Source organism: Pelobates fuscus, chromosome 4, assembly GCF_036172605.1.
Source record: "Pelobates fuscus isolate aPelFus1 chromosome 4, aPelFus1.pri, whole genome shotgun sequence".
NCBI lineage: Eukaryota > Metazoa > Chordata > Amphibia > Anura > Pelobatidae > Pelobates > Pelobates fuscus.
This window is the reverse complement of record NC_086320.1, coordinates 291,219,384-291,243,674: the sequence shown is the minus strand read 5'-3', so window position 1 is coordinate 291,243,674 and position 24,291 is coordinate 291,219,384.

Sequence of the window (24,291 nt, the reverse complement as noted above, 5' to 3'; positions counted from 1 at the left end):
CACACACACTAACAGACACACACACTAACAGACACACACACATACACACTAACAGACATACACACTAACAGACATACACACTAACAGACATACACACTAACATACATACACACACATACACCAACAGACATACACACACACTAACAGACATACACACACACACACTAACAGACATACACACACACTAACAGACATACACTAACAGACATACACACACACTAACAGACATACACACACACTAACAGACATACACACACACACACACACTAACAGACATACACACACACTAACAGACATACACACACACACACACACACTAACAGACATACACACACACTAACAGACATACACACACACTAACAGACATACACACACACACACACACACACTAACAGACATACACACACACTAACAGACATACATATCTACAAATTATTAATATTATTAAAATAAACATTCCCCACCCAGCCAGCCTCTCTACCTTTTATGAAAGCTGGCATGGATGGGTCCCTGGTGTCCAGTGGGGCTGCAGTGAGGCGGGCGGCTCTCTCCCTGTCACACGCGGTTAGGGAGCTGTGTCCTCTCTGCTCCCTCTCGCCGCGTGGGTTGTCTGCTCATGCAGGGAGCCGGATTATGACATCATATTCCGGCTCCCTGCATCAGAAAACGGCGCGCGGCAAGAGGGAGCAGAGAGGACACAGCTCCCTCACCGCGTGTGATAGGGAGAGAGCCGCCCGCCATCAGGTGCCCCCCCCCCCCCCCGCCCAAGAGGGAACACAGGGCATTTGAGTGCCTGCAGGGGGAACGGCGTTCCTGCCATGAAAAAAGTGCAGGAACGCCGTTCCCACGCGTTCCTGCAGGACTCGAGCCCTGTCTGCCAGTGCACATTGCCACTCATATCTGGTGTCACAATAGCGTGCATTTAAAACCAAAAAACTTTCTTCACTGTTATAGATTGAATAGCAGTTAGTTGTCTTCAAGCGGGTGTCAGGCCTACAGCGTGTACTCTGCCAACCTCTGCCAGTGCACATTGCCACTTATTTCTGGTGTCACAATAGCGTGCATTTAAAAACATAATTTTTTTTTCACTGTTATAGATTGAATAGCAGTTAGTTGTCTTCAAGCGGGTGTGTCAGGCCTACAGCGTGTACTCTGCAGACCTCTGCCATTGCACATTGCCACTCATATCTGGTCTCACAGTAGCTTGCACGCATAGTACCACTAATCCCCCAAAAAATGACAGGCAGAGGCAGGCCACCCCGCAGGTGCCATCGTGGTCGTGGTGCTGTGATTCCCTTTGGCCCTAGAATAATGCCCAGTTTTCAGAGGCCACGTACCCTGAACTTGAAAAGTTCTGAGGACATAGTTGACTGGCTAACACAGGACACCCAATCTTCTACAGCCTCCGCTCGGAACCTTGACGCACCATCCTCCTCCAGCTTAGCTTCAGGCACCTCTCAAGATACCACTCACCGGCCTGCCGCCACCACCAAAACTAGCACCACAGCCGCTTTACTTGGTATGTCAGAGGAGTTATTCACACATCCGTTTGAAGAAATGAGTGATGCGCAACCATTTTTGCCAGAGGATGTAGATAACAGGGATATGTCTCAGGCAGGCAGCATTACACACATGGACGTACGGTGTGATGATGATGATGTTGTACCCGCTGCTGCTTCCTTTGCTGAGTTTTCAGATACAAGTGAAGCGGTTGATGATGATGATGCGTCCATGGATGTCACGTGGGTGCCCGCTCGGCAAGAAGAAGAACAGGGCGAAAGTTCAGATGGGGAGACAGAGAGGAGGAGGAGACGAGTTGGAAGCAGGGGGGGTCGTCGCAAGGAGCTAGTGGCACAGTCAGACAGCATGCATTGGCACCCGGGGTCAGCCCGACAGCACGCCAATCAACACATGCTGTGTCCACCACCAGAATGCCGTCATTGCAGAGCTCAGCAGTGTGGAATTTTGTTTGTGTGTCTGCCTGTGACAACAGCGATGCCATTTGCAACCTGTGCCAAAAGAAACTGAGTCGTGGGAAGTCCAACACCCACCTAGGTACAACTGCTTTGCGTAGGCACATGATATCACATCACAAACGCCTATGGGATCAACACATGAGTACAAACAGCACGCCTACTCTAAGCCACCATCCTCCTCCTGGTCCAGCATCTTCAGCCACGTCAACCACTGCTGTCCTCCTTGCCCCCTCTCAACCGTCTGCCACTCCGTCTCCCGCCTTGAGCAGTTCCCGCTCATCTGCCCACAGTCATGTGTCTGTCAAGGACATGTTTGAGCGCAAGAAGCCAATGTCAGAAAGTCACCCCCTTGCCCAGCGTCTGACAGCTGGCTTGTCCGAACTATTAGCCCGCCAGCTTTTACCATACAAGCTGGTGGAGTCTGAGGCGTTCAAAAAATTTGTAGCTATTGGGACACAGCAGTGGAAGGTACCCGGCCGACATTTCTTTTCACAAAAGGCAATCCCCAACCTGTACTCGATTGTGCAAAATGAAGTAATGGCATGTCTGGCACACAGTGTTGGGGCAAGGGTCCATCTGACCACTGATACCTGGTCTGCAAAGCATGGTCAGGGCAGGTATATCACCTACACTGCGCATTGGGTAAACCTGCTGACGGCTGCCAAGCATGGAATGCATGGTTCTGCAGAGGAGTTGGTGACACCACCACGACCTGCAGGCAGTCCTGCTGCCACCTCCTCTACTCCTCCTACTCCATCCTCTTCCATAACCTCCTCGGCTGAGTCCTCTTCTGCTGCTGCGTCTTGTTCCACATCAACGGCACCCCCCCCAGCTCCCCAGGTACTATTCCACATCCCGGATACGGCAGTGTCACGCCGTCTTGGGTTTGACTTGCTTGAAAGCAGAGAGTCACACCGGACAAGCACTCCTGTCCACCCTGAACGCACAGGTGGAAAAGTGGCTGACTCTGCAGCAGCTGGATATCGGCAAAGTGGTTTGTGACAACAGACAAAATTTGTTAGCGGCATTGAAGTTGGGCAAGTTGACACATGTGCCGTGCATGGCACATGTGTGTAATCTGATCGTACAACGCTTTGTGCATAAGTACACAGGCTTACAGGACGTCCTGAAGCAGGCCAGGAAGGTGTGTGGCCATTTCAGGCGTTCCTACATGGCCATGGCTCACTTTGCCGATATCCAGCGGCGAAACAACATGCCAGTGAGGCGCTTGATTTGCGACAGCCCGACACGTTGGAATTCAACACTCCTAATGTTCGACCGCCTGCTCCAACAAGAAAAAGCTGTTAATGAATATTTGTATGACCGGGGTGCTAGGACAGCCTCTGGGGAGCTGGGAATTTTTTTGCCACGTTACTGGACGCTCATGCGCAATGCCTGTAGGCTCATGCGTCCTTTTGAGGAGGTGACAAACCTAGTCAGTCGCACCAAAGGCACCATCAGCGACATCATACCATTTGTTTTCTTCCTAGAGCGTGCCCTGCAAAGAGTGCTGGATCAGGCCATAAATGAGTGTGAAGAGGAAGAGTTGTGGTCACTATCACCACCAGAAACAGCCTTATCAGCATCGCTTGCTGGACCTGCGGCAACGCTGGAAGAGGATTGTGAGGAAGAGGAGTCAGAGGAGGAATGTGGCTTTGAGGAGGAGGAGGAGGAAGTCCAACCACAACAGGCATCCCAAGGTGCTCGTTGTCGCCTATCTGGTACCCGTGGTGTTGTACGTGGCTGGGGGGAAGAACATACCTTCATTGACATCAGTGAGGAGGAGGAACGGGAAATGAGTAGCTCGGCATCCAACCTTGTGCAAATGGGGTCTTTCATGCTGTCGTGCCTGTTGAGGGACCTTCGTATAAAAAGGCTGAAGGAGAACGACCTGTACTGGGTGTCCACGCTACTAGACTCCCGGTATAAGCAGAAAGTGGCGGAAATGTTACCGAATTACAACAAGTCGGAAAGGATGCAGCATTTGCAAAATAAATTAAAAAGTATGCTTTACACAGCATATAAGGGTGATGTCACAGCACAACGGGAATCTATCAGGGGGAGAGGTGGAAGTCATCCTCCTCCTCCCACGACCACGCGGCAAGGACAGGACGCTTTAAAGACGTGTTGTTGATGGAGGACATGCGGACCTTTTTAAGTCCTACGCATCGCCACAGCCCTTCGGGATCCACCCTCAGAGAGCTACTCGACCGACAGGTAGCAGACTACCTCGCCTTAACTGCAGATATCGACACTCTGAGGAGCGATGAACCCCTTGACTACTGGGTGTGCAGGCTTGACCTGAGGCCTGAGCTACCCCAATTTGCGATAGAACTTCTGGCCTGCCCCGCTTCCAGTGTCCTGTCAGAAAGGACCTTCAGTGCAGCAGGAGGTATTGTCACTGAGAAGAGAAGTCGCCTAGGTCAAAAAAGTCTAGATTACTTCACCTTTATTAAGATGAATGAGGGATGGATCCCGAAGGGACTGACACTGGGCAATACATTCGATTAAAAAAGGCCTGATGAGATGAGCTGCCTTGGGCTAAAAATGGTCCACACGCTGCTGTATTTTAGCTCGGAATGCCGGTTGACTTGCGTGACTTATCCGCCACCAACTAGGGTTCAAGCCGCCATGTTTTAGGGCACTTTCTGCCTGTGAAACAAACATCAATTTTTCTGCCCGCTGCTGCAGCAGCGGCTGCAACAATACCGAATTTTTCAGGCATGTGTACATGCCTAATTTTTAGGCCCTCTGGTGCTGCACTGTGGCTTCAAAAAACAAACCAAAAAAAAGGCACATAGTGACCCTATGTAGGGGGAACAGTCTCTATTCTGCTCTGTGTCAGTGTGTATCAGGGGCTTTGAGGACGGGGAACAGTCTCTATTTTGCTCTGTCAGTGTGTATCAGGGGCTTTGAGGACAGGGAACAGTCTCTATTCTGCTCTGTGTCAGTGTGTATCATGGTCTCTGAGGACGGGGAACAGTCTCTATTCTGCTCTGTGTCAGTGTGTATCATGGTCTCTGAGGACGGAGAACAGTCTCTATTCTGCTCTGTGTCAGTGTGTATCAGGGGCTTTGAGGACGGGGAGCAGTCTCTATTCTGCTCTGTGTCAGTGTGTATCATGGTCTCTGAGGACGGGGAACAGTCTCTATTCTGCTCTGTGTCAGTGTGTATCATGGTCTCTGAGGACGGGGAACAGTCTCTATTCTGCTCTGTGTCAGTGTGTATCATGGTCTCTGAGGACGGAGAACAGTCTCTATTCTGCTCTGTGTCAGTGTGTATCAGGGGCTTTGAGGACGGGGAACATTCTCTATTCTGCTCTGTGTCAGTGTGTATCAGGGGCTTTGAGGACAGGTGTCAATCCATATCTGCCAAGTGACCCTATGTAAGGTAAACAGTCCCTATAGAGTCCTTTGTAGACGTCGCAAGTACGCATTGGGTAATGGGATCTGTAGTGTTCTAGTCAGGTATTGGAATTTTCGGCAGCAGCAGTTTCCCCTTTTTTTTTAAGAATTTGCCAGGAATCTTTTTTTGAAGTTGTTCCCCTCCTCTTGACACGATCAATGACCTGAGAGTCTCCGTAAGCAGGGTTGACCTGTTAGTCCCGTTTTCCATTCAAGTTGTGCATGATGTCCAGGCTAGGTTTCCAGGGACAAATGTTGTAGCCTGTTGAACGAGGTGACCTTGCTCGGGTCCCAAGTGTGCGGTTCCTAAAATCGCTGCCATATACACGTCCACTGATAGGAGACGCAACAGGTATTAAACTGAATAGTACTAAACACACCACTCCTATCTGGTGGCACATTAGATTACCCGCGCAGTGCCCCAAATTTGAAGTATGAGGACCGACCAAGCATCTTCTTCCATCTCCCTGTTCAAAAAATCGCTGCCATATACACGTCCACTTATAGGAGACGCAACAGGAATAAAACTGATAAGAATAGTACTACTCTATTCTGTTCTGTGTCAGTGTGTATCAGGGGCTTTGAGGACAGGTGTCAATCCATATCTGCCAAGTGACCCTATGTAGGGGGAACAGTCTCTATTCTGCTCTTTGTCAGTGTGTATCAGGGGCTTTGAGGACGGGGAACAGTCTCTATTCTGCTCTGTGTCAGTGTGTATCATGGTCTCTGAGGATGGGGAACAGTCTCTATTCTGCTCTGTGTCAGTGTGTATCAGGGGCTTTGAGGACCGATGTCAATCTAAACCTGCCAAGTGACCCTATGTAAGGGGAACAGTCCCTATTCTGCTCTGTGTCCGTGTGCATCAGGGGCTCTGAGGACAGGTGTCAAGGTGTCAATATGTCATATGTCAGGTGTCAATCCATATTCATTGCGATTTAGGAATGTTAGGTGATTTCTGCCCTTTATGGATTAAAAGCAGACTCTGCATCAACTGTGCAATTTTCCATGGGAGTTTTGCCATGGATCCCCCTCCGGTATGCCACAGTCCAGGTGTTAGTCCCCTTGAAACAACTTTTCCATCACTTTTGTGGCCAGAAAGAGTCCCTGTGGGTTTTAAAATTCGCCTGCCCATTGAAGTCAATGGCGGTTTGCCCGGTTCGCCGGTTCGCAAACGTTTGCGGAAGTTCCCATTCGCCGACCGAAAATTTCGGGTTTGCGACATCACTACACTCCACTACTATCACTGGTGGTAACTGGTTTCTACTCAGTTTCTCTACATCCATTTACTCTATAGCGTGTGTTGTGAAGGAAATACTCACAGTTTGTGGTAGCTGCTAATCTTTAATATTTAAGTATATAAGTGCGTTTACACAGATCACTTTGTATTTTTTGTAAAACTCAAACAGTTATGTATCTGGTGGAGGCGGTGTTGGAGAGAAACTCACAGGATATAGCTATCAGAAAACACAAACCCTATGCTAATCTCTCGCTTTCATCTTTCAAGAAAATGCATACTCCCAAACAGCAGTGTCCAGTGAAGCAGGATTTCGGTGGGCAGGGGAAAAGGGTGGGCCACTGATGTGAATCACATAACCAGAACCGCCCAAAAGGGACAAACATGCCCAAGAGGGGGCGTGTCTGCACAAAGAATTAGATGGTCAGCCTGGCATGAATGCATGTTAGGCTGCCTGCCAATCATGCAGGATTACCAATGTAACTGACCTTTTTGCACACAGGAGGTTAAAAACCGTTTAGGCGATATTCCCCTTTTAGATGCACAGGCAGCTACTGCAAGCACCAATCTCTCGAACTGCAAACTATACGAATCCTCCAACTTCCGAACAGGAAACACACGAACACTGGAAACAGCCAAACAGGAAAAGCATACAATCAGCTCCTGGCAATCAGCATACAATCTAATTCCCCCAATAACGAGACGACACTTCGTTTTGAGGGTCAAGCAGAATCCGGTTTACTGGGGCTACCTGCCCAGCTTTTATGCAGGTCTCCCACCTGGTGGACACTCCCCTAGGGGACTAGATGGAAGACTGGGACACAAAGGGTAAAAGGACCAATCACAGACTTACACATTTCAACAATCCCACAATGCATCACAATCCCTCCTCTCTGGCCTGGAGACAGAGGCAAAACTCCATTACACACATGACAGACAAAGGACAATAAAAGACATAAAAATACATACTGTTACATTTATCACATAGAACATACACATTCTACCTATCAAAAGATAGAGGTTTGCAAGTGTTCAATGAGAGATAAGTGTGTGTGTAAGATACTCTAACGTCTGGGTGTGGTCCCCTCAGCCTTCACCAATAGTACATAACATAAACAAAGATTAGACGGAATATCTTACATATAAATAACAGTAGAAATTCAGATGGTGTAAGTATCGTTCTTTTTTCTTTCAGTCTTTTCGGAAGGACTTCTCTTTTTAAAGACCCGCAAGGAAATAGAATTGGTGTTGAAGGCACAGTTCCCTTGGAGCAAATATGGTCAGCGAGTTTTTCCGCATTGCCAGATTCTTCACCTTCTGAAAGTAATCCAATTTCAGCAACAAGAGCAGCTGTAGCTTTTCCGACCACATAGACTGGTTTTGAATTCCATTTGTCTTTCAGACAATGCTCCCACACAATATGACATGATTCATGAGAATCATGTCATATTGTGTGGGAGCATTGTCTGAAAGACAAATGGAATTCAAAACCAGTCTATGTGGTCGGAAAAGCTACAGCTGCTCTTGTTGCTGAAATTGGATTACTTTCAGAAGGTGAAGAATCTGGCAATGCGGAAAAACTCGCTGACCATATTTGCTCCAAGGGAACTGTGCCTTCAACACCAATTCTATTTCCTTGCGGGTCTTTAAAAAGAGAAGTCCTTCCGAAAAGACTGAAAGAAAAAAGAACGATACTTACACCATCTGAATTTCTACTGTTATTTATATGTAAGATATTCCGTCTAATCTTTGTTTACATTCTACCTATCCCCAGATAGCTTAGATCTGAGCGCAAATTATTACCGGATGGCGCTCAGATCACATACACAGAGTTCAATCGCCATGGAGCCAAAGTCTTTCATACAGTCTTTCAGTATACGGCTGGGCTCCATGGCATAGCTATCTGGGGTAGCATGGTTTAAACAGTAAAGTACCGAATAGACCGGTGTTCGGATAATTGACTGCAGGTAGGAGAAGGGAGGTCGGCGGCTCAGCAGTGTTCGTGACTTTAACAGTCCGCAGAAAGGCACGAACCAGCCTTTCTGCAGGGAAAAAGAACAGGGTTAAACATGGGGCCATAGTCTAGTGGCAGGAGGCGGGCGACCTGGCTCCTCCAGTGGCCAGTGGCGAGGTTGGTTCCGCCACAACCAACTAAGGGCATATTGTGCAGAAAGCATCCTGAGTTTGCCATACATGATGTGCTAACTCTCAGGGTTCAAGTCCTGGGGGTTAAAGTGTGGGAACTCACCCAAGATCCCCCCCCCCCCAAAAAAAAAAAACAATATACACTTGTATGCATATATAAACGCGTGCATATACACTGACAGGTGCACACACAGAAATACACACACAATCACAGAAATACACACACACACTCACAGAAGCACACAAATTATTATTTCTTAAAATGTAAAAAGTCTAACCAGCCTCCCTACCTGGAGAGCTGGTGTGGACCTGTCCCTGGGGTCCAGTGGGGCTTCAGTGCGGTGGGCGCCTGTCTCCATGTCAGACACATCGAGGGAGCTGGGTTCTCCCAGCTCTGCTCCCTCTTGCCACGTGGGCTGTCTACTGATGCTGGGAGACGGAATATGACATCAGCAAAAGGCGCGCGAGGGAGCAGAGGGAACACAGCTCCCAGGGGTGTCCATCAGGCCACCTCTTGCCCCCCCCCTGAAAGGGGAAACATGGGGGGCATTTGGGGGCAGCATTTTTTGCCGCCCCCTGAGTGCCTGCAGGAGCAACGGGAACGGCGTTCCTGCTGTGAAAAAAGTGCAGGAACGCCGTTCGCATGCGTTCCTGCAGGACTCGAGCCCTGCTAACTCTACACTTTCTAAGTACTGTTCCTTAGCACTCACTGGTCCACTACTCTCCTAACCTTCCTACTAGCATGCAGAAGCTCCTGTTATACAGTCCGGGACAGAGAAAAAGTGTATGTAGTGAGGGTAGGAGAAAGGGAACATGCACAGTGTTAGAGAGACTGAAGAAGCAAGAGCATTTGCATAATGTGCAAAGTCATTTATTTGTGAGCCAGTCCACACTAGTTTTGTTCCCCTACATCCCTCTTAAGTTTCCATGTAAAGAGATCAATCAATGGGCCTATTCCATACTACAGCTCCATCAGCCCTATGTTAATACAGCCCTGAGTAGCAGAGAGAGGTCTCTCCTATTCCTGTTGTCCTTATAAGTTGCCCTAATGAGTCAGTTAGAGCCAAATCAAGTTTATCAGCACACCAGGGACTAAACCTGTTGACTTTTACCCTGCAGTTCACATAAAGGCTAAAATTTTCTGCGATTAAGGTGATAGTATCTATACACCCTTTGCACCATAACCACTACATTGTGCTTTAATGAACAAGAAGCCACCATAGCAGTTACAGTATGTAACACAACAGGTAGCTGCAGTGGCAGAACTAATGAAGATAGGGCCCTGGTGCAAGACCGTTTTGGGGCTCCCTTCTAGTGCAAGGGTGCTCAAAAGGTAGATCTCCACCTGTCGTACAACTCCCATGATACTAAAACAGCTGGAGATTTACCATTTACCCATTCTTGCAGGGTTGTGTTTGTGGGTTTGAATGTAAGCATGTTTTTGCATGGAGTGCATATAGGGATGTATTTGTATGTACTGCTGTCGTTTGGAATGAGTGAAGTATATCATTTGTATAACATTTTGCAGTTTGAATGCAAGGGTGTGTATGTAATGATTGTGTTTGATTGCAGGGGTGTGTTTGCATGTAGTGTTGGCGTCTGTATGTGTGTATGTGAATACATTCCAGCATATTTACACAGATAAACATATACATTAACACACAGATACACACATATAAACACAAACACATTCAGAATACACTGAAACATACACATACACTCAGATACACACACTGGCGCATACGCACACCCTGACACTGATACACACACTGGAAAACACAAACCCTGACACAGATACACACTAAAACATCTTCATACACACTGACACATCTTTATACACATGCACACAAACTGATACACACATTGATACATACACAAACATTTCATAATGTTTATATTTGCTGGCTCTCTGCTTCCTTCTCCCCACTCCTGTGCCTCCTCTCAGTCCCGCATAGGCACTCTACTATAAACTGGGAGGGAGTGATCTGTACTCACTTCCTCCCGGCATCACCATACATCAATCATACAGGGGCCCGGTCGCATTATTAAAAGACTGCAGCATCCGACGGGCCCCTGTTCTGCAGCACCCATCGAGTGGCCCTAAATCCATGGCCTATTCAATGGGCCCCCTGAGCATTAGGGCCCGGTGTAGCCACACCACCAGCACTGGCGGTAGTTCCACTTCTGGGCAGCCCATAAAATCCAGATTTGTGGCACATTTTAAAGCCTGGTGCAGGTGTAGGCTTAGGTGTCTCTTCATCTGGAAGTTAAGCCCTTGGACTAATGCTGGAACTTTGCTGTTGACTAACACTGCTACCACATATGTTAAAGCTGAGTAATACAGTCTGCAAGCCTTAAGCCGGGTGGCAGAGATAGTAGGAATGTGCACTGGAATATCTCAGGTAGGCAGGGGTCAGGCTGATTACAGAGTCAGCAAAAAGGTAGTCCAGGAGCTGGTCAGAAAACTGAGAAAAGGCAAGTATGCTAGTAGTGGAATAAGGGTAAATTGGAGTCAACAACAGGAACATATAAATGGAGATCAGATATGAAGCTTAGTCCGGTAACTAAATCAGCAACCAGATTGGTCTCACAGAATAAAATCTACATAATTCATCAGATCTACATTTGTTATCTGTTTCGCTAACATCTATATAGATTAAGAAAGGTGTCAGAGTTCTGCAATTTTTAATGCCGGAGTATCTTTCAGAAATATAAGGTATTAAGGAAGACAATGACACACATGGCATTTATAGAATTGTGGATTTCCAATAATTAAAAAAAATATGTTAAAAATGTTCAAATCAATTTAATACATTTTAACACATTGAATGGACTGTATTCATGTGACAACTTTAATTATTTTTTTAATAATGAGTCAAAATTAACCTAATGTATTTTCTATTTATAGATTTAGTGAATTTACATATACCCATAGCTGCTTATTCCTGTGCACTTTTGTCAGCACTTGATATTCTGCAAGGTGCGAGAAAGTCTTAGCATGTTTTAACACATTTTAATAACAGCAAAGCCTATCATTAAAATAAAACTGTCCATGTAGCTTAAATATGAAGTAACATATGTTAGAATTTTAAAAAAATAATACAAGTTTCCATACATGGACAGAAAATAGTATTCTATGATTTTATAAATATTTATACTTTTTTGATCATTTTCTTATCATGTACTTCTACCTGCTAGTATTTATTTAAGCAAAAGTGTATTTACCTAATATGCAATTCAAAAAACAATGTGAGTTTGAAGGAACCTACAGTGCGAGTTTAAAGGAATCTCCAAACACCATAACTACTATGTTGGCATGTAGTGGTTATGGTGTCAGGAATGCCCTGGTGCTACTTCATTGGAAGCAGTCAAACTGGTTTAGAATGGCTTGATTTCTTATTTAGTTAAGGCTGTTGGTACAGGGCTTAGCTCATTGCCGGAAAGTAATCGGCTGACACTCTCAGCTAACAAAATCTCCTAGGCCTGAACTTACAGCTCTCTGTCAAATGTAGTGTAGGGGAACTTTGCCTGGCAGATCCCATGAAAGCAAGATTCGTAAAATGAAAGAGACATACAGATTAGATAGCTAGATAGCGAGATAGCTAGCGAGATAGATAGTGGAGTGGCCAAAAGGTAACACACTCATATTTAAAATTTTGAAGAGAAAGAAGACAGTATATTATAAAATTTAATACTGAAGGTACAGTTTAGATGAAAGGAGACAGATTTGGGTTGACTTTACATGTGGAGTAAAACAGTCACCAGAATCAGTAAGGATACCAACGTTGGAACCTTGCACTGTAGGAGTTATGGTAATATTGACTTGATGGGACACTGGGCTGGTAATGTGCTTGTGTATGCAGAAGGAAAGATTAGAATATTCTGTTTCAGAGACACTGACGGTTAACTCGTGACTGTGGAACAGTTAGGAATTAATCTGGGAGTTTCATTTAAAATTGCCAAGCTGAGTTGGATAATTTTATTCATTATGATTATTCTTTTTTGATATTTGAAACTCTCTGATTAATTCTTGTCAATTCACAGATAGGTAACCTTGTGTGTTTTAGAAAGAAGAGAAATGTCTGATTAGAGAGCAGAGCAATAGCAATATCTAAGTGAAATATTTACTGGCTGTCAATGACCTCCTCCCCCCAAAAAAGAAGAACATGTGTGAATCCCCATGTCCCAGTAACCAGGAGTTTCAGCAAGTAATCCCATTCCCCTTTTACTGCCTTTTAAAATGAATGTATTATTTATTTTTAAGCCACTTTGTTAAAAATAATTGCAAAATTGACCTGTTACCCAGTTACAAAACACACTCCGTTCTACATTCTGATCCTCCAAAAGTGAGTTTATTAATCATTAATTAGATACTTCTCTGTGAGAATAGTCTTAAAGGTAGCAAATGTTTTTGTAAATGAGCAGAATGAACAACACAAACACCTTCTGAGTTAACGACATTTGCATGCAATCTTATCAAATGGATACTAATGATTCCTCGTTAATCAATTAATAAACAAATAAGCTCTTTAGCAACGAGGGAACAGTGAAATCAACAACACAACAAATACACACGCGCATTATAATAACTCTTTTGAACATCCTTAAAGAAACACGTGTACACAAAGCAATGTCCATCTGGAACATAACAGGTTAATGAAAGACATGTCACCTATTCAGTAAGGATACAAAAATCTGGGCACAAGAGGGTCATTCCACACAGACTTTATTGGAAACAAAAAGGCAGCATTTCAACTCAATGAAAGACTCTTTATCAAGCCATCAACACGTGTCACCTATTGTTATCACTACTGCTGTTCTTACCTTTGGATGCAATCACACAGCCCACAAAATCGCCGGTTTGTCGTTAACCTTGCAATGTTAGCTTATTGCATTTGAAATCATGTGAATAACAACAAAGATATGAGTTAATCTCGAATTTTAACAAATGTTTTATTACTTTAGTGACATTACCAGCAGAAAAGTAACACTTTTTTTTGTTCTGATCACATTGATAAAAGTCACGCAATATATTTCAAAATTTAAAAAAAGCTTTTACTTGAACACCAAAGCTGGATTGCAATAGACACTTAAGTCTTTTAAACTCATAAAATGGGTGGGAGACATTTTTTATAAAACTTCCGGTTCTTGCTTAAAATAAAAAATATGTTCCCCACACAAGGGGGTTATTTTTGATTCCTGTTTCTGCCCTATTAGGCTTGTGAGAATTTGTGTAAACTATTATTGTTTATTATCTATGCTTTGTGCCTGTTTTTGTGTCACTTTATGTATTACTGTTATTTTTTGCTTGAACCTAGTATTGGTTTATTAAACCAGGTTAGTTATTACGTGTGATTTCTGGTGTGCATTCTCTTTCTTATTTTTCTACTAATTATATTGGTATTTGAGGGAGTACCAGTGATGATTAGCACCCAGGTGGCTATAGCCTTTATTAATTAGTTTCTCCATACTTCATTTATTGTATGACATTTATATCACCTGGCAGTGTAGCTGACAGGAGAAATGGCACAGATACTGTTACTGGAAATCAAGGATAGGTAAACAGTAAAACAAAATCGAATAAACATTAAGCAAAAAACATTAACCCCAGGAGAGTGTTCTATTGTATGATTGGTTAAGAACTAATGGTAGGATTATACGCCAGTCATCCGACCGGGTTGTGATTCTTGGTCGAGGGCCCATGCTTTGAAGGTATGGCAGTTTCATCCAATGCCCAGCCTGTGCAGGAGTGGTATAGCAGGATAGAATGTCTAAACTACATCGTTGGGCTAGAGGTGAGTGTGTGTAACACATTGCAGCTCAGCCCATGCCCACCGATGGTAGCTCGTCCACTCTTTGGAGCCACAGGCCGGTGAGTAGACCTGCTGCAGCACCATGACAGGACTCCCCTTCTGCCCCAGTCCTGTCTGGGAGTCTGCATCCATACTCCACCGGTTAGTAGCACAGGTGCCAAGGCTCCCCTCCCTTAGGGGCTGAAAGATGATCGGGACATTTTGCAGGCGATCTTCGACCTGTGCGGTCGATACCGAGGGATACGACCTTGTGTGACTCTCGGCCCAGGAGTGAGAACAACCAGGCAGGTGCGTTTTAGTGTAGTCGGTGCGCCCTGAAAGGGCCTGCTTGTCCCCTGGTTGATGTTGCTCCTCTGAGCTCCAAGCATCTCAGCCGCATTTAGCGACAGTGTTGCCCCAAGGTGTTCTTCCAGTTTTGTCCAAAAGCGCAAGAAGGTCTGGTCGAATCGCTGTAGTATTTGGTCCATGGCGCTACATTGGGTCTTCAAAGGGTATGTGGGCCTGTGTACACAGGGAAGAAGAGTGTCCCATCTTAGGGTTGCAGCTGCAGTCGTTGCTTGAGTGGTGTAAACCTAGTACTACCCGAGTGGCTGAGTGAAGCGAGCATTGGGGACTGGGATATCCCCCACTGGTCCAGAGGGGAGTAGGAGTGTGGCTGGTCTGAGCCGTGAGCAGTGAAGCTCTCAGCAGGCCTCAACAGGTTCGTCTGGGCTCCCGGTGGGGGTGTAGGTCATGAGAAGAATGCTTGCCCGGGAATCCCTGACCCAGGTAATGCCCATTGGACGTTTAAAATGTGAGTTAGTCCAGAATAGTGCCCCAATTACTGCCAAAGATGCAGGAGCACATGTGCCACAGGTCTGCACAGCTTGAAGGTCAGGCTCCACTCGCAATATCACAAATCTTTAACCCCTTAAGGACACATGACATGTGTGACATGTCATGATTCCCTTTTATTCCAGAAGTTTGGTCCTTAAGGGGTTAACTTGACTTGAGCATAATTTAACTCATTTTTGCAACCGAGTAAAGCAACCAGACTGGACATACATAGTAGCAAACCCGGTGCTCGATTGCACTGAAAAGATATAGCCAAAGTAAATCAGCACTCCCAGGATTTGTGCAAAAAAATAATAATTCTTTATTCCAACGGTCAACGTTTCCGTTCCACTAGGGAACTTTCATCAGGACAGAATACCAAGTTGAGGTCCCTGATGAAAGTTCCCTAGCGAAACTGAAACGTTGACCGTTGGAATAAAGAATTATTATTTTTTTTGCACAAATCCTGGGAGTGCTGATTTACTTTGGCTATATATATATATATATATATATATATATATATATATATATGTGTATATATATATTTTAAAGTATGAAAGACACAACATAATTTTATAACATGACAGGAGGCTTCATATTTGCTAAAGTCTCTATTTACTAGAACTCCACAGCAGCAAAAAACACAGAGAATAAACAACCAGAAATCAGAAAACAGCAAGGAGACCATATAACTCCCTTTCCAACATTCCATTTCCTCTGTCTTTGCTGCTCCGCATCAGTACAGGTCAGAGTACCACTGCCTCCTGCTTCTAGTGGGTGGCTTTGGGATTTTATTGCTTATATACAGTATTTTAAATTGCCCTTTGAGATGTTATTGATTATTCAGTATTTTATATATTGTCTTTGTGGGATTTTTATTGCTTATATACAGTAATTTATTCCCCTTGTGGGATGTTATTGCTTATGTTCAGTATTTTCCATTGCCCTTGTGGGATTTTTTTGTGCTTATACAGTAATTAATTTTTGGACTGGGGAATGTTGTTGCTCATTTTCAGTGCTTATTGTCCTTGGGGGATCTTATGACTATAGACTGTTTTTTTTCTATGGTCTTGGTGAGATTTTGTTTGTCTGTAACCTTGGGGCCCCTTCTGTCACATCTATTCCATTGGTTTTTGCCACCTGTCCAGTTCCTATATTACGGTTACCCTTCGCTGGTGTTTTTGTCGGCGCCCTTTCCCCTTACTCCGGGCAGGGCAAGTGCCGCTCCAGGAGGCTGTCATTGTCTGCCTCCTCCATCTCCCTGAGCTCCGGGTCCGCAGAGCTCATCTCCAGCAGTCCAGTGTGTTTTTTCCTATGGTCGCGCAAGTACTCGCGAGTGTGCAAAAGTACCCGGCGGCCGGATCCTTTCTCCACGTGGCCCCTGCCCGCGGCCCCCCCTGTTTTATGGACCACGTGTGTCCGACCAGGGGGGGAGGGGGGGTGTGCCCGCTCGTGACCCCTCCCCCATCTGTACCTTATTGGAGAAGGTCTGCGGATGGATTTTCTGGTCACCTCATATGTATAGATTCAGGTTATAACTGGATAAGGGTACTACTGCTTAGCAGAGGGCAAGATTGTGCACCTTTTTTCTAAGACAGAGGCTATGATTTCTATTTCCACGTGGTGACAGTTTTTCCCCTCTATGAGGGGATCTTCCCAGACCGCATCCTGGACCATCTGGTGGTCTGCTAGGACCGCCTCACCCTGCTTCAGGGTTAGACTAAACATCCTGGTAATTTTTTCCCTCACTAGGCTTTACTGGAGTTAGACTATAGGTAGATTTCTATGTATATATTTGTTTTGTGTTTTGTTTTTACTGTGTGGGAGAGCAGTCTGTAGGCAGTCTACCCTGCACTGCTCTGAGTTTTTCCTACTACTTGGATGCTCCTGTAGTTGATTGCAGGCATTAAGGGACTATCTGGTAGAAGTCCTAGAACTAACCACGTGCTCACTCAACAAGATGACCTCAGCCGAGACCAATCTTCATGCAAATTGCTGGTGTTGAGCATGACCCGTTCTTGTATGCAGAGCCAGACATGGATATAGACACCGATTCCGTTATTGACGGGTACGACCATCTCAGACTGTCAACCTGATAGTGGCATGGACACCGCTTATGTTATTAGAGAGTGCGGCTCTCTCATATTTGCAACCCGCTACGGTGTTTCTTTCAGATGCGCAGACCAGGAGGACTATTTTAACGTTCTCTCAGTTTTCGCTATGGAGGTGCTACCTGATGGGACATGGTACTGCATGTTTAAACTAACTGTCTCTATTTAATCTCCTATAATTGGTCTGCTGGATCGATGCCACTGTATCCTGTTCGGGATGTACTCACTGAGGTAGCATTGGGGAAGTTCCCCCACCTAATTTCCATCTCCATGAGACCCTATTGGACAGGGTATGGGCTTCGGAACTGGCTGTCTCGGGTGCAGCTCCCGATTGGTGCCCCGATACCTCCCTACTCGATATACTCCGGGAGGTTGTATTACTGTGGGGTGAACCCTAGTTATTGCAGGTATGTAGGTTTTGGTATACTCTGCATTGTATCGAATGAGTAACCATGCTCTGTTAGGTCTATACAAGCTATCCTAGACAGACCGCTCAGACTGTTTCTCCCCTATCAAGATAACATGAGATGTTGAGATTTTCATAGGGCAAACAGGCGATGCCTTACTCTGTTGACGGGAAGGGGAGAGTCCCACTCTCGGGTCTGCAGAAATGCCTTGGTCGCAGGGAAAGACCGGTGTTACCACATTCAGACACACACACTCAGACACACACACATACATACATTCAAAGACACTCACTCACAGACACACATACACACAGACACACACACTCGCAGGCTAGAGTTCACTCTCCACTGGACCACCAGGGATGGCACATGGCAGCAAGGATCCCCCCTCCCTATATAAGGTAGGGAGGGGGGATATTTACTAATCTGCCCCCACCTCCACAATCCCTCCAATCATACAGCCCACACGCTCACACACACAGTACACTAACCGCACCCTCACAAACACACAACACCCTCACACACAGCACACTAACAGCACCCTCACAAACACACACAAACAGCACACTCACAAATACACGACACCCACACACATCACACAAACGGCACCATCACATGCACACATCACACAAACAGCACCCTCACACACATAGCACCCTCACACACACAGCACCCTCACACAGCACAGTAACAGGACCCTAACAAACACACACACAAACACCCTCACCCACATAGCACACTACCAGCACCCTCACACAGCACACGAGCAGCACACACATACACAGCAGTGTATGTGTGTGTGTATATGTGTGTATGTATGTATGTATGTATGTATATATATATATATAAATATATATTACATATATACACATGCGCCGTGTGTTTGTGCTTTAGGGTGCACACCCTAATGCAATAGGCTGCGCACGCCTATGCTTCTATACACTAATTCCCTCTCACGAGCCGTCCTGGTCTTGATGTTCTCTCAACCACCTCTTCGGGTACCGACAACGATGGCATTTGGATTCTATGGGGAACCCCCGTTGACGGTGAGTCCTACACAGACGGCACGGAGTCGGAACGCAACCTACCGCTGGAGTATGCTCAGCTTTTGTATCAGGTTCGGACCGGGCTACCCGACGTTATCAACCCGGACAGACCATGATTCGGACGGTAGAGGCTATGCCCCATTTTCACTATAGCTATTATCTGGAGTCAGCTGTCACTTCTGAAGGGACCTTACGTTTATCTACGGATTAGAGGACACTATGAGATCACGGGGCTCGAGACAAGGATGGAATGCCTAGACTTCAGATCTCGAATTCAGATACCTAGATGACTCACGCTTTTATACCCTAACTTGGGTGTAACGGGCATACCATTACCCCCTCCATGAATTTTGACAGAGCTGGACAGGAGAGGGATCGTTCAAGCAGTTAATCAGCTTCTTGCACTCTCTACCTAATCAGCTGGCGGCCTCAAGGTCAGAAATCCTGGTCCACACCCACGCACCAAGACCGATTCGGGTTCATCCAGCCTGTGTACCCTTCGAACCACCTTTGACCCCTTTGCGGTAGACCACGCGACTACAACACGTGACGGCTCTTCTTCGTTTATGCTGGTCATAATTACCTCTTGGACCCAGACCACTCTTCACTCCTCTACGAGGATGCATCTGGATGTATATCTCGACCTCTGGTTTCGTTTCCTCATTTGGTTCTTCCAGGTTTCACAATCTCCCAGAGTAGTTGATCACCGTTCACTACACAAATTCAGTTTAGAATTCTGATCGGACGTCCCTTGGGAGTACTTTGCCTGCTACAGTCGCAGGTTCCACAATCCAATCCAAGAGTACGACGAGTTTGGCCCACACTCTTGCCAGCAGGATAGAATCTTTTTCAGAGAAGACCACTCGCATACTAGGTCATGAAGGTACGAAAAAAACCCTATTCGGGTCTGTCACGAAATTGGTGATGGACTCAGATGCGTAACTTGAGGTTGGAGTTGCCTGCAGAGCCACATCACCTGGTGACCCTGGCCTCGATCGGAGGAGCCATCTTCCACATCAAAGGTCGAGACCTGCTGACAGTTTCTGCGGTTCCAAGTCCGCATATGGATCGGCCTTGCATTTCATGGAAAGGGGTCGCAATCCCATGTACAGTGGATCTGTCAGCGGATTGAGTGTTTTTTTCCGTGATTGAGGGTACATCTACAAGCTGGTATCTTCATCGATCCATCTGCTGTCATTTCTCGCACTTGGAAGGCCATTTAGGATCACTCTGGTTATCTCTCGGAATGGGTACCAGCGAGACAAACATCGTTAGATTTGTTGACTGAGCGTTAAAACAGCAAATATGAAGCCTCCTGTCATGTTATAAAATTGTAGATTATGCTAGCTTTAGTGTACCTATAATCTTAATTTTATTAATGACAGGAGGCAAATATTTCCCACCCTTTTGTTTCCGACCCTTGTTTGTATTTATCTTATGTGTGGAGTATTATTAAGGAGGTATGTCACTTTTTCAGATGTTCTTATGGTTATTAGAACACCTCTCTGTCCTCATTACTATCTAGGTCGGGAATCTCTAGACTTGGTGGTGTTCACAATCAATTTTGCACTGGGTGGCTGCATGTTTTAGACGTACATTTCATTGGCTAATCACATTTTCGATTCTGTTTATCTCGTTTCAGTGTAAATTTCTAGGATGATTTCACGTTCAAATTTCCAATTCGGTTGAAGAATTCTATGAGAGTCGTTATTTCTGTCAGAGACGGACTGTTATTGTTATGTTGTGTTTTTTCTGACTGTGTTTATTATCGCAGCTTGAAAAAGGAAATGGAATGCTGGGAAGGGAGTTATATGGTCTCCTTGCTGTTTTCTAATTGGTTGTTTATTCTCTGTGTTTTTTGGTGCTATGGAGTTCTAGTAAAGAGAGACTTCAGCAAATATTCGCCTCCTGTCATTAATAAAATTAAGATTATACGTACACTAAAGCTAGCATAATCTACAATTAAATAACACACACACAATGTTGGGTGCAATAGTTAAACATATTATAGTAGTGACTATAATTACATAGCAACAAAGTAGTAACAACTACAAGAAAAAAGATAGAGACAAGTATCTCCACGAGAAACGCAAGTGCATCTACAGGAAAGCAAAAAAGGAAAAACAAAACAAACAAACCTTCTCTTTCTTATCTATTTTCTTTCTTTCTTCCTTTCTATTTACTTTCTTTTCCTTTTCTCTTTCTAAATTGAAATATGTTCATATAAGGGATCTAATGTTTTAATCCAGTAAATCCACATTTTAATAGTATTTGAGTTCCAATTCTTCATTCTTGCACACCCCCAATTGGATTTTGCATTGGCAAAAAATTTGTTGGTGTAAACCGTCAAGTTTCGGAATAATGAGAGATTTCCAATTCCTATCAATTCTTAGTTTAGCTGTTGTAAAAATGTGAAGGATTATAGAAAGAGTATTTGTATGTATTCTTTTCAAATTAAATAATTTAATGTAATAATGTAATGTAATAATGTAATAATTTAATGTAATAATACTAATTCCGGGCTCATATCCAGAGTTGTGTTTTAATGACTTCTGAGCTGCCGAATTCACGTGGGGTGCAACTAGCTCCTGGCACAAAATTAAAATCAACTCTGGATGTGCAATGTTTCAAGCTGTAACAGTGCACATACATACTCATACCACCATGACCACTTCAAATCACTAAAGTAGTCTTGGTGGCAGGAGTAACCCTGTAAAATCACTGGCATCACACACTCTCATTCTCCACAACACTTATATAAGATCACACATAACATATCCAACCTACTAACCATGTCCAGAATAAGTTTTCTAAGAACACATACTTGTTATTGTGATGGACTGTGGGGAAGAGTCAAGTCACACAAGTCAGGTGAAATGAACCCTCTCATTGGTTGAGCTACACTGAATGCATTCTAATTAGGAAGACATAACTAAGGGGTTACGCTGCCGAAATCATGCAAAATATTTGAACGAATAAAACCCCAAATATAAATCTCCCAGTTGCAAGGTATAGAGGGCCAAACAAGACATACATTAAAATATTTCAAGTTCTATATATTTGTTAGCCAATTTACACAGAAAGACTAATTGTTTTTCTTTTAATTAGAGATTTTAATGTGTTTTTTTCATTATGTTGCTCTTGATCCATTATAAGGCATTCATCGTGAAACCTGCACCAAATCAACATGGTGTAAACTGAGTATGGTTCTGTGGAAATAATGAAAATAATTAAATCAAGGCATGTTTGTCAGGATAAAAAAAAAAAACACGTATTTCTGATGTCTGGACAATAACACCACAGGGGAACAAATTTACCCCAGAAGTACAGCGTGTAAACTATGATTTGAATAAAATGATAGCGTAGTATCCAACTTTCCCTGTAGGGAGGCCCAGGCCTTGAGCTGTCAGAACAGATTGCGCAAATAGAGCAGACTGAAGGATGTGATCCTAATCATATTGATGAGACAATCATCGGAAAGAGTCATTCCAGCAGAGATTCTCCAGGAAAAAATCCCGAAGCACTTCAGCAGACCACATGTATCCAAGAAACCAAGATTTGATCTACAACTAATTTAAGTATGTTGGATGTTATACATTTACATTAATGCTTTATCTTTACTATTTATATTGTTAGAGCTACAAGGGAGCTATATCACAGTAAAACAGGTGCTATTCAGGAGCAAAGTGCTGAATAAAAAGTAATCGCCATGAAAACCAATAGAAAGTCTGTAAACATTTTTTAATTTTGCACCAGAAATAGCACGTTTTCTGGCTTACTTGCTTGCTTGCAGGATTTAAAGGACAACTGTTCCCTCCAAACAAAATTTTAATAAAGTAATCTTTTTGTCAAGTATTGCATTGAAGACCATAGAGACTAACTGTGGGTTTTCAAACACTGTCTGACCCAAGATGTATGTATATGGCTGAGAGATCCTGTCATACAATAAAAGTTAGGGAGGTTTCTCAAGTGAGCTCTTACAGCCCAGTTACTAGTAACATACAAGATCCAGCGCACTCGCTCATTCACTGAACAGAAATTTCAAGTTTCATTACAGAATATAATAGTTTTATTTAAAAACAGCTCACCTAGGCAAAACTAATGGGGATTTGGTTACAGTATATGATCATACATTGCCCAAGCCTGCCACAATGTCAATGTACCCCATTCTTAGTAGGTCCTTGTCTAACAACCTAATGTAAAGAAATACAAAAAAAAAAAAAATTCTAACAAACTAATGCCTGCTCTTATGAGATTAATCCACTTACTTTGGAAATGCTTCATGGGTCTCTCTGCAGGTCAAGGCTAAATAAGGTCCTGGAATGAGGCAACTGTGACAGGAAGGGATGCAAAACCAAGGAGTTGGCCTGGACTCCCAAATGTGTATGTATATATATATATATATATATATATATATATATATATGAAACCAAGAGGCTGCACTCATCTGAACATGCATACATTATAGGGTGCTGCCGGGGCCAATTCATACAACATATGACATGGATATTCAGTAAACTCTGTGATAAACTGTGATCCTCCTTGCTCCATTCCCTGCACAGAAGCAAGAAAAACCATAGAGACTAACCGTCAGTTTTCAAACACTGTCTGACGCAAGGTGTATGTATATGGCTGAAGGATCCATCACATACTAAAAGTATAAACACACAAAATCATTTTTTTTGCCTAAATAGTGGATATTTGTATAGATATTGTTTTATACTTTTATATACTTTTAAAGTGATAGCTTAATAAAATATTTTTACTGAGACACTATTTGGCATTTTTTTTTCCTGCTACAAGAAAGAAGGATTGTGGTCCTTAACCACATATGCTGTTCCATTGAGCCTATGCTGAAGGCTCTGGGTTTATTGAAAAAAAGAAGAATAAAGGTTCCCAAGAAGGGAGAGGGTCGCCTTTACGGACCCTACATGCGCAAGAACTGAGCTAAAATCTTTTGGCTCTAGAGAGTGTGAGTGGGAATAATCTTATGTATATATTTTACTGTGTATTTTACAGTTTTATACTATGATATATTTTGTGTGTTTATACTTTTAAGGAATCTTATATCAATGTTAAGGTTGCAAGAAAAGATTTTTATTCAGGTATATTCACATATTACAACATAACTACACATACAAACCCACAAGCAGCGCCCCCATACACAAATATACAAATAATTGTGCAGTATATCAAAAAAAGAGGGACCAAATAAATTAGTTTGCTTTGTGAGTTTTATAAGTGAAAATCCACTCACATTTTTTAGAGCCTTTTACAGATGTAAGGCTCTAAACTTCCTGGTGTCTGTGTCTTTTTGGGGTAGATCACCCAACCCTTCTCTC